At 37.0% G+C, this 11,546-nt stretch overlaps 1 pseudogene; it reads left to right on the forward strand.

Moving 5' to 3' along the window:
* LOC137628498 (chromaffin granule amine transporter-like) overlaps window positions 1–7,150 on the forward strand; it is an 11,073-nt pseudogene extending 3,923 nt beyond the window's left edge.
* The last annotated feature ends 4,396 nt before the right edge of the window (window positions 7,151–11,546 follow it).

The following is an 11,546-nucleotide window of genomic DNA, read 5'->3' on the forward strand; positions in this document are numbered from 1 at the left end:
TGGTTTAAAGGTTTAAAGACCCGCTCATGAATGGCAGGAGCAAGGAACAGTGATATTGCCCTATCGAGCAGGACAATGTCCTAGAGACTGACCATATATACATATGATCAGCGACTAAACCCCCCCTCTCCACCCAAGCTAGGATAAAAAAAGGCCTGGCAATGGCTGCTGATCGACTCGGCAGATAGACCTATAGGCTCCCCAAAACCCCCCCATCCGTAACTCACAAGGAAGGTGAGGTTGCAGCGACCAAAGGAACTAATGAGTTTTGAGCAACCCTCACCATCCTTACGAGCTAAGGAGGGGGGGTTTTGGTAGAGCCTATAGGTCTATCTGCTGGGTCATCAGCAGCATTGCCCTGGTCCCTCCTTGGTCCTAGCTTGGGCGCTGATCATATGTATATATGGTCAGTCTCTAGGGCATTGTCCTGCTTGACGGAGCAATGTCACTGTCCCTTGCCTCTGCCATTCAAGAGCGGCCTTTAAAGCCTTTAAACTAAATAATTTTCAGCATTTTACCTGAAATTTCCTCCTTAGTTATCCAGCTTCTTTAACATTCTGGTTCTAGTTAAAAACTTTTATTTAAATTCAAATGTTTAAAGGTCACTCATGAATGGTAAAGGACAAGACAATGGCCTAAAGACTGACCAGGGAGAAACCAGGCAATGGCTGCTGTAACTAACTCTTTAATCTATTTAACCTTATTTATAAATAGATTATATTAAATTTAAATGTTTAAAGGTCACTCATGAATGGTAAAGGACAGGAACAATGGCCTGAAGACTGACCAGGGAGAACCAGGCAATGGCTGCTGGAATTAACTCTTTAATCTATTTAACCTCATTTAGAAATGATTTTTTTTTTTTTTTTTTTTTTTTTTTTTTTTTTTTTTTTTTTTTTGTGATGGTTAGTATATGCCACACTGAACAACCTGCTCAGCAGATAGAACACTGAACCACCTCTCTTCGTTTGTTTTTAGTTCTCCAGCTGCTGGTCCTTCAACCTGCCGTGGTCAGGCAAGAGGAAGTGGCCCCTACCCTGGGAGAACTGTGCGGTGATCCATACATCATTGTCGCTGCCGGTGAGAAACTTAGAATAAAGGAGAATTCTACAATGTGAAATTCAAACATTAGTATAGGAAAACCTTATTGTCATTAACCAATCAAGTAGTTCTTTTTTTCCCTTTAGTCTTGATTGTTTAGATTCTGCTTTTTTTTTCTTTAGATCTTTAGTGGTTAGTTCACTAATCATTCATCCATATTGCTTTGTTATTCTCATGATTATTACAGTTTCAATATCAATTCTATCGATTCTATTGAAAGTCTTGTGTCCTTGACACCCGAGTTCCCTACTGGTCAAAGTCATCAACTATTCACTTTTTCATCGACTATCCCACTTTCCCATTAACTATTTGCCTTTCCATCAACTATCCCACTTTTCCATCAACTATTCCTCTTTTTCCCATCAATTTTCTTCCTTTTCCATTGAACTATTCAATTTTTCCATATGATTTCAATCACCTTCCAACTGTTCTCCATCCTGCTACTTCCATACCTAACTGAATAACGGCTTTTCTCCCATTCCTACAACATGTCCCAACCACCTCAACCTGTGCATAAAGGAAAATTGTAATCAATTCTTTCTAACACCCCTCCCTTGCAGGAGCCATCACCTTCGCCAACATGGGCATTGGCATGCTGGAACCTTCCCTACCCCTGTGGATGATGGACACGATGGGCGCCCCTGAGTGGCAGTTAGGGGCGGCCTTCATCCCTGCCTCCGTCTCCTACCTGATAGGGACCAACCTCTTCGGTCCACTCGGTCATCTGATGGGACGGTGGCTCGCCTCCCTCTTCGGTCTCTGGATCATCGCTATCTGCCTCATCTTTGTAAGGGCCTCTGGAAATAGGGGTTGTCTATCTACGCTTAAAATGAAACCGTAATTTTAATAAAAAATTCCCCTTAAAAAGTATACTGTTTTCATCCGTATTTCAGTAAAATACAGGTGACCGCAATTTATACCCTTACTTTCCTATTATCTTTTACTGGTTGCAGACCGTAATGTTCCCCCTTGACGTCAATATATCCGTTTTTAAAATATTAAATGCCTGGCAACATTTATTCTAGGATTTTTAGCGTTTTTTATGGCAAATTTTAACAGTGTAGATTGGAGTTGATAATCTCCCCTATGTGATAAAGAGCATGTGTCTATAGTCCATTTCTGTTTAGCGAGGCAGATTTGCACCGACTCGCAGCGGTGCCCTTTTAGTTCGGAAAAGCTTCTTGATCGCTGATTGGTTAGAATTTTCTAGTCCAACCAATCAGCGATCAGGAAACTTTCGAGCTAAAAGGGCACCGCTGCGAGTCGGTGGCAAATATGCCTCGCTAAAAGAAATGGACTATAGCTATATATATGAATATATACAGCACAGTATATATACACGGAATATAAACTTAATCTTTCTCTCTCTCTCTCTCTCTCTCCTCTCTCTCTCTCTCTCTCCTCTCTCTCTCTCTCTCTCTCTCTCTCTCCTCCCCCTTCAGATCCCCCGAGCAACCACCATCAACCACCTCATCGCCCCGAACGCTGGTTTGGGCTTTGCCATCGGGATGGTGTGGACTCCCTCCATGATGCCCGAGCTGGGCTATCTCGTCGATATTCGTCACTCTGCTGTCTATGGATCTGTCTACTCCATCGGGGACGTCGCTTTTCTGTCTCGGATTTGCCATTGGTAAGATATAAAGGGGTCGTCGTGGCCTCTGATGTCTCGGACGGTGGGACGAGGAAGGGTGTTCTCTTGCTTGAGGGGTACATTTGGGGTACACTAATTTATGTTAAATCTCCTCCTCTAATGATAATAATGATAATAATAATAATAATAATAGTAATGATAATAGTAATAATAATAATAATAATAATAATAATATAATAATAATAATAATAATAATGATGATAATATAGTTTATATAGGAAAGATTTATGTTAATGTTTACTCTTTTTAAAATATTATATTTTAATTACTCATTACTTCTTTTGTAGTTTATTTGTTTCCTTGTTTCCTTTCTTCACTGAGCTATTTTCGATGTTGGAGCCTTTTGGGGTTATAGCATCATGCTTTTCTTAGTAGGGTTGTAGCTTAGCTAGTAATATGAATGATAATAGTAATAATAGTTTTTACTGATTTCTTTAGAGGAAATTTCTTTAAGTTCATTCGCATTAGAAGAGTATTTTATGTCTTAAGCTAGATTATTATTATTATTATTATTATTGTTACTAGCTAAGCTACAACCCTATTGGAAAAGCAGGATGCTATGAGCCCAGGGGCTCCAACAGAGAAAATAGACCAGTGAGGAAAGGAAACAAGGAAATATAAAATATTTTAAGAAGAGGAATATCTCTTATATAAACTATAAACTATAAAAAATGAATAAAACAAGAGATGAGAAATAAGATGGAATAGTGTGCCCGAGTGTACCCTCAAGCAAGAGAACTCTAACCCTAGACAGTGGAAGACCATGGGTCAGAGACCATAACAATAACTTATTTTACTAATTACTAAGTATATAAAGTAGAGAAAATATCTTTTTTACAATTAAATACGTTGTTCTTAGACGAGACTTTAAGGTCAATTAATATCTTATAAGAAAAAATATAAGATATTTTCATTAATTATGATGAATAGGTGTCTAAGTAAAAAACAATTGTAATATCTGCTTTTATATTAAATACATTGCTATATGTCTGTATTTTACTTGAAGACATTTAATATCTTTTCAGAAAATGTAAGATATTTTCACAAATCAAACTAGGTATATCATTTATGAAACGTATACTCTCTCTCTCTCTCTCTCTCTCTCTCTCTCTCTCTCTCTCTCTCTCTCTCTCTCTCCTCTCTCTCTCTCTCTCTCACACACACAAAACTTTACTGTCTCTCTCATATAAAACGTATACCTCTTTTTCTCTCGCTCTCTCTCTCTCTCTCATTCAAAACGTATATTTCTCTCTCTCTCTCTCTCTCTCTCTCTCTTCTCTCTCTCTCTCTCTCTCTCTCTCTCTCTCTCTCTCTCTCTCTCTCTCTCACACACACACACACACAAAACGTATATTGTCTCTCTCATACAAAACGTATACTCTCTCTCTCTCTCTCTCTCTCTCTCTCTCTCTCTCTCTCTCTCTCTCTCTCTCTCTCTCTCTCTCTCTCTCTCACACAAAACTTATACTGTCTCTCTCTCATATTAAAACGTATACTCTCTCTCTCTCGCTCTCGCTCTCTCTCATACAAAACGTATACTCTCTCTTTCTCTCTCTCTCTCTCTCTCTCTCTCTCTCTCTCTCTCTCTCTCTCTCTCTCTCTCACACACAAATTATACTGTCTCTATCATACAAAACGTATACTCTTTCTCTCTCTCCTCACTCTCTCTCTCATACAAAACGTATACTCTCTCTCTCTCTCTCTCTCTCTCTCTCTCTCTCTCCTCTCTCTCTCCTCTCTCTCTCTCTCTCTCACACACACAAATTATACTGTCTCTATCATACAAAACGTATACTCTTTCTCTCTTTCGGTCTCTCTCATACAAAACGTATTCTCTCTCTCTCTCTCTCTCTCTCTCTCTCTCTCTCTCTCTCTCTCTCTCTCTCTCTCTCTCTCTCTCTCTCTCTCACACACAAAACTTATACTGTCTCTCTCATATAAAACGTATACTCTTTCTCTCTCGCTCTCTCTCATACATAACTTATTCTCTCTCTCTCTCTCTCTCTCTCTCTCTCTCTCTCTCTCTCTCTCTCTCTCTCTCTCTCTCACCTCCTTCTTACCCCCACAGGACCAGCTCTCTCAGGAACGCTAGTGCAGACCATCGGCTTCGAGTGGATGCTGTACGGTATTGCCATAATCAACTTCCTCTACGGCCCCTCTCATGTACTGCCTGAAGTCGCCTCCTACTAAAACTCAAGGGGAACGCCAGGTAAGGATGTCTAGACTTTTCATCTGGCAACGATGGATGCGTCACGTATATTGCTGGGGTTTGAACTATATACTCTTCGTGCGTGTTTTATGTATATATATATATATATATATATATATATATATATATATATATATATATATATATATATATATATATATATTATATATATATATATGTATATTGTGTATATGTATATATATATATATATATATATATATATATATATATATATATATATATATATACATTCAGTATTGTGTGTATGTGTATATATATATATAATATATATACATATACACTATGTATATATATTATATATATATGTATATATTATATATATACATATATATATGATCTATATATATATATATATGTATATATATAATATATACATATATATACACAGTGTATATGTATATATATTATATTATATATATAATATAATATATATACATATACACTATGTATATATATATATATTATATATATGTATATATTATATATATACATATATATAATATATATATATATATATATATATGTGTATATATATATATATATATATATATATATATATATATATATATATATATATATATATATATATATATAATATATATATATATATATATAAACGTGCGCGTGGGAAATTCACTAAATATTTTCACTAAAGAGTTACTGAAAGGCAATTGTGCTGGTAAAGATTTTGAACAACTAACTAATTTGTTTTGATAACGAATAAGAAATCATAATACTAACCAAACGATAAATAAATAAACATGAATAAACTACCATTGAATGAGTAATATGAACTAACCAATTAACTAGAACGGGCACTCGGTAGAGCGCATACCCTCGCCTTCATCATGTATATCACAATGTAGGCAATTGAATTTTGGCACTAGTCTCATACAAATCAGATAAAACGTGGCCACGATATGGCAAAAATATGTTTTTTACCTTTTCGTGACCTTGACCTTTGAAACAATTACTCCCAAAATCTAATCAAATTGTCCTTGGATCATGGAGAATCATCCCAGCAATTTCAAGAGATTCAATCAAATAAATTTTGAGTATTGTGATTTGTTTTTTACCTTTTCATGACCTTGGCCTTGATCTTTGACCCAATCACTCCCAAATTCTAATCAAAATGTCCTTGGATTCGGTCAAACAGTTTTTGAGTTATGCGAATCACAAACGCACAGACAGACATACAATAAATACACGCTTATCAAAACATAACCTTCGCAACGAAGTTGGCGAAGGTAACCAGCCAATAAATAATTTAATCAATAATTAAAGAAATTAACTTAATTAATGGGGTGGCTGATTCAATCATTATAAAAAGTCTAAATCCTTCGTAGCCAGGTTGAGCCTTTTTTAACATATAACAAAACGCATGAAAACAAAACATTGATACTTTTTTATAAAGAACGGTTCTGCAAAACATGAAATATATAGAATAAGGATTTAATGAAATATTTTACAAAAGATTGGACATAAACAATTACAGAAACTCTCTCTCTCTCTCTCTCTCTCTCTCTCTCTCTCTCTCTCTCTCTCTCTCTCTCTCTCTCTCTCTCTCTCCAGGGTCTGATATACGGAGAGAAGTCATCCGTGAGATACGTCACCTACAAAAACGAAGACGAAGAGGAGAACTGAGGTTAAAGACGAAACAGGCTCCGCCCTCTGGGGTCACGGGAGGTCACCGAAGCCACGCCCCTTCGAAGCGACCTTCCGGCGTGATGGATGATAGAGTTTAGAATTGCATGAAAGGATGACAAAGACGTTTCTTTCGTCCGTTTTAAGAAAGTATTTGACTTTAAGTGTTCGAGGGAGATGTTTGAACAGCTGTTATTCAACTGTTTTAACTGTGGATTGCCATGATGACGAGGGGCGGAGGGAAATCAGTGTTCAGGAGATATATAGATATATAACCTTATTAAACCCTCTATGACATTTGGAATTATTAAGGATAAATGTCTCCAATGGATTTGGAGATGAAACAAATGAGGAAAACGGACGCGTTTAAATTAATTTTTCAAAGAAAGAAATTTTGCTGAAGTAAACTGAAAATAATCAAACCGAAGAGATGATAATACTAGGAAATATTTGCCAGCTTTTTTTAGAAAAACAAATAGATGATAAAACTATGAATATGAAAATGGAATACTTACATTGAAAAAGAGGAATTTAACTGAGTATAAGATACCGAGCGAATCGTCCTAACTTTCCTACTCCAATTCTAATTAATCCAATATCTCCTTTCGCTGTCTAGCTGTCTATACCCAAGGGTGACAGTGACCGAATGGCTTTTTAACATCCTGACTTTGTTCCGAGTAAGGATTCTGTTTGAAATGGCCGGCACAGCCATTTTCGCAAAATCCCAACTCCTGGAAGAATAGAAGGCACCAGGCACCAACTCTCAACGAAAACATAAAACATCTTTGGAAACATGACTTTTATATTGCGTGTAGATGAGAAGCATTACCTGTTCGTCACATGACGTAGATAAGAGAACCCCTACTTTAAATGATACGCAACACGTTAACTTCTCTCGTTCTTCATTTGTTTCCCTTAGTGGGAAGCCGTTTGGGAAATTAGAGAAGTTAAGAGCTCACCTTTGCCTTGGCGCTGGTGACTGCGACCAGTAGACTCTATATAATATATCACTCGACGTAATTTTGTAAAAGAAGAAGCCGGTCTCCTCGTCTCGAGGTAGACAGGGGCAAAACTTCACTCCAACATTTACCTAGAGAGACATATATTTTGTACAATCTGCTTTTAACCTAAACAAATGGACAACGAGTTGAAACACATTCATTTATTTTGTAATAAAGAAGCACGTCCAACGCCTCTAGTGGGACACGAACAATCTCCTGAGTCTCAGTTTTTTCACGACAGTGAGATAGCTGATTTTTATAGATCCCTGAAATCCTGAAATGATTGTGGAAGTCCGTAGGGTTCTTTGGCGCCACGGGCCTATCCAGCGCTCACGGGCGTTCCAGCCTGTTCAAATTTAGATGTATCACACACCTGACCATCGGTGACACGAAACATGGGAAGCACTTAACAGCCCAGAATACCTGTAGACGCGCCCGAGAAGATTTGGCACCGGCGCCAGAGTCTCCTACGTGGGTAGTAGCCGTCTGATGCACCTGACGGGAAATCCTTGTACATCTGAAGGGTCCTCTGTGTTATTTCATGACCTTTTCACAATCTTTTTCATGATCCCAAATACTGGAAATACATTATTTTTCATACACTTTTTGGCAAATTGCCTTTCGATATCAGGAGCAAATACATTAATATTTTTGGCACCGACTCTGTTCGAGCCTCCACTGAATATTGACCTAACTTCTTCATTAATTAACATGAAAGTTGTATAACTTTTCATGAACCAATCAAGCAGATAATCTAGTCACGGTTAGAAAAACGCATCACATGAAGAAATACGACTTGAGATCAAAGCATATGACTTCGCTGTTAAACTGAAATGCACATTTAAAGTATGATATATTCACATAATGGTTAGAAATGCACATCACGTTAAGAAATGCCAAAACAAATATTGTCTTCCGAAGGGGAAGGGCAATGAGATCTTGCCCCTCAAACTTCTGAACAATTGCATTCGACTTTTTAGATAAAACTTGTAAAAATTATAAATATATTTAGCAATAGGAAGCTTATGACGAGAACGATTAGAAATTAATGTAACGAATGGAAAATTACCACAAATTAAGCTTAAATAAGAAAATATATTCATACAATAAGGTGAAGCCATAACACGAAATTAAAGATATTCCTCTTTCAAGATTTTGGTTTAACTAAATATTTGATCAGTTCAATCTGAAGTAAAATCATTTAAGCACATAAAACAAGAAGCAAATTACGAAAATTAATCTGTTAGTATCCAGACACTAAATTAAGCTTCATGACGGAACAGCCTCATGAAAGATGGACCAGTTCAGGCTAAGTTGTGTCTCTGTGTAAACCTAAGCATAATTTCCTTTTCAATTCAGCATTAAATGTGATGATTCTCTCGTAGATTTTCCGCGGGATTTCCTTTCCTTTTCTCACTTTACGTCGGAATGTGCATTAGTGCAGTGTGTCAATTATAGGATGGTATATGATAAGGAAAAGGCAGAGTTAGGATATACGTTTTAGGACTGGGCATCGCAAAGCGAGGATTATGAAGTGAGTGTTTACAAGCCCAGCGGGATGCCAACTACCAATTTTATTGCATGTCCCCAAAAAAACAAATTGTAATATCGACGTTAAATTTTTTGCTGACGTGTTGTCGAAACTGAAGCCCGGTACAACGTGAATGGCTGCACGTTGTACAAGGCAAAATAATGTGTTAAGTGTTTCGTCTGTGTTGAAAAATTCGGCCTTGGTTTAAAAATGGTGTCAAAAAAGCGCGGGCTTTTCCTTCTTCTTCTAGGGATGTGAGCGATGCCAGGTCGCTATGAGATGGTCTCGCTAGGATGAATAATAAACATATGGCGTAAATGGACTCTGAAAAGATAGCATTAAGAAGAAACGTCTTAGTCGAAGTGTCTATGAATAAGATATTAATTTGATCATTCGTCTACAAGGGAAGAACCTTCTCAAACATCTCGATCATTAGAGAAAAGAGAGAGAGAGGTTGTACCTGCGAGATGATGTACAGAAATACAGTCTTCCATCAAATATTTGGAGAACCTTTTTCGTTTCATTGGGAATTCAAGGTGTCTGCTTACGAGTGTGGAATATTTTAATACGTTTTTTGAGGATTTTTCGAGGGTGCGGGTGATTGTGTGCATTTTGTTTTCATTTGTGTCTGAGCAAGCATATTCTTGAGAATGTGTTTCTAATGTGTGTCATTCACGTGTGTGTATTTATGCAAGTTTTATGAGGTATAAGTATATTTGTTGTAGTTAAGACGAACTATAGTGTAGTGGGCCCTAGATATCAACATTTTCAATAATTAAATGGAATCCAATTTTCTCCATGTATTTTTTTTTCATAGGGAAACTTCTTTAACCAATAATTACTAAATTGAAATAGATCCAAAATTGCCTCTAATTGATTAATAATTGTACCAATTGTGACATCAGTTAAGAAAATTAACAAGGGACATCATAACATGGCCCTAAATAAACGATATAATTGTAAGAAAATTACCTTATATTAGAAATGAAATTGTAACCCACAAACCCATGTTGCATTCTTTAATATGTTTCTATTTTCCAAACCGTCACTACATCGCTATCTTCTATGCATTCAAATAGTATGGTTGCAGAGTGTCTGAATGCACGAGTCTTAGATTGAGGTAAATTTCATGTTGCATGAATTAGCCTGAACTGGCGCACGTCTTTTGCTTGAACCACGCACTAGGAGAGAGATCTCTTGACCTAGGGTCAACGTAATGTGCCCTTGTTAGGGAGAGATGACCTCCCAACTGACTAACCTGGAACTACATTGGTTGAAGGAAGCCTGCTTAACTGACAGGGCTTTTCACTTCGACTCCAAGCGCTGGTCTGGAGCTCACCAAAGCAAACCAGAAAGAAGTTTCTCCTTTCTATAGCTGATACATGGATATTAATTTCACAATATTCCTCTGCCAGTTATGAGAAAACCCAAGAGAACACGAGAGAGAGAGACACCCTTACCTCGACGACATCGGATCTTTCTAAACATTTTCTGTGATGGATAGAAAGATCCCACACGACCCTACCTCGTCTCTTACCCTGAGACGGGCGAAGGGGTCCCCCTACCGAACGGAGATTTTAGCCAAGCCGTGAAAACACCAAACAGCCAGTCTCCAGGCGGGAGTTGACTGCATCATTGTTGTATTTGCTGTGATGAAGAAAAAAAAAATGTTAACATGTGTCCATTTTCATTAAAACGGATGTCATGTTTTCGCTAGTTTTATTTTATCCTATTTATATGACATGATGATTTTTTATATTTATAACTTGGTGTATTTCTATGTCACAAAGAATCTTTGGTAAGTCCCATTGTCTTTGGGAGTAACAGGACAGCACCTAGAAAGGTGGTAAGTCTCTTGTGTTGATATTATTATTATTATTATTATTATTATTATTATTATTACTAAATGCTAAGCTACAATCCTAGTTGGAAAAGCAGGATGCTATAAGCCCAGGGGCCCCAACAGGGAAAATAGCCCAGTGAGGAAAGGAAACAAAGAAAAATGAAATATTTCAAGAACAGTAACATTAAAATAATGTCCAAGCAAGAGTTTTCTGTAAGGGTGCATCTATAAGCCTCTGCTAGTTTTTCTTTTTTATTCACAGGTATGTATATACATAACCCTGACATTACCTAAGTTCATGTATTAATATATATATAAAATAAAGTTTTGAAGCTGCAATATTTTAGCAACAAAGAACAAAACGATACTGAACTATAATTAAAAAGACTGACTGCTAGATTTGAATTAAACATCAGATATAATTATGTAATATATTGTCATCATCAGCATTCTGTCTCTCCAACAACTGTTTGAGGCTCGAGGTGAGGATGGCAGGTTCATCCTTTCCAAGATTCTTGGGCAAGATGTATTGTACTATGCTGGTG

The sequence above is a fragment of the Palaemon carinicauda genome, chromosome 36, assembly GCF_036898095.1.
Source record: "Palaemon carinicauda isolate YSFRI2023 chromosome 36, ASM3689809v2, whole genome shotgun sequence".
Classification (NCBI taxonomy): Eukaryota; Metazoa; Arthropoda; class Malacostraca; order Decapoda; family Palaemonidae; genus Palaemon; species Palaemon carinicauda.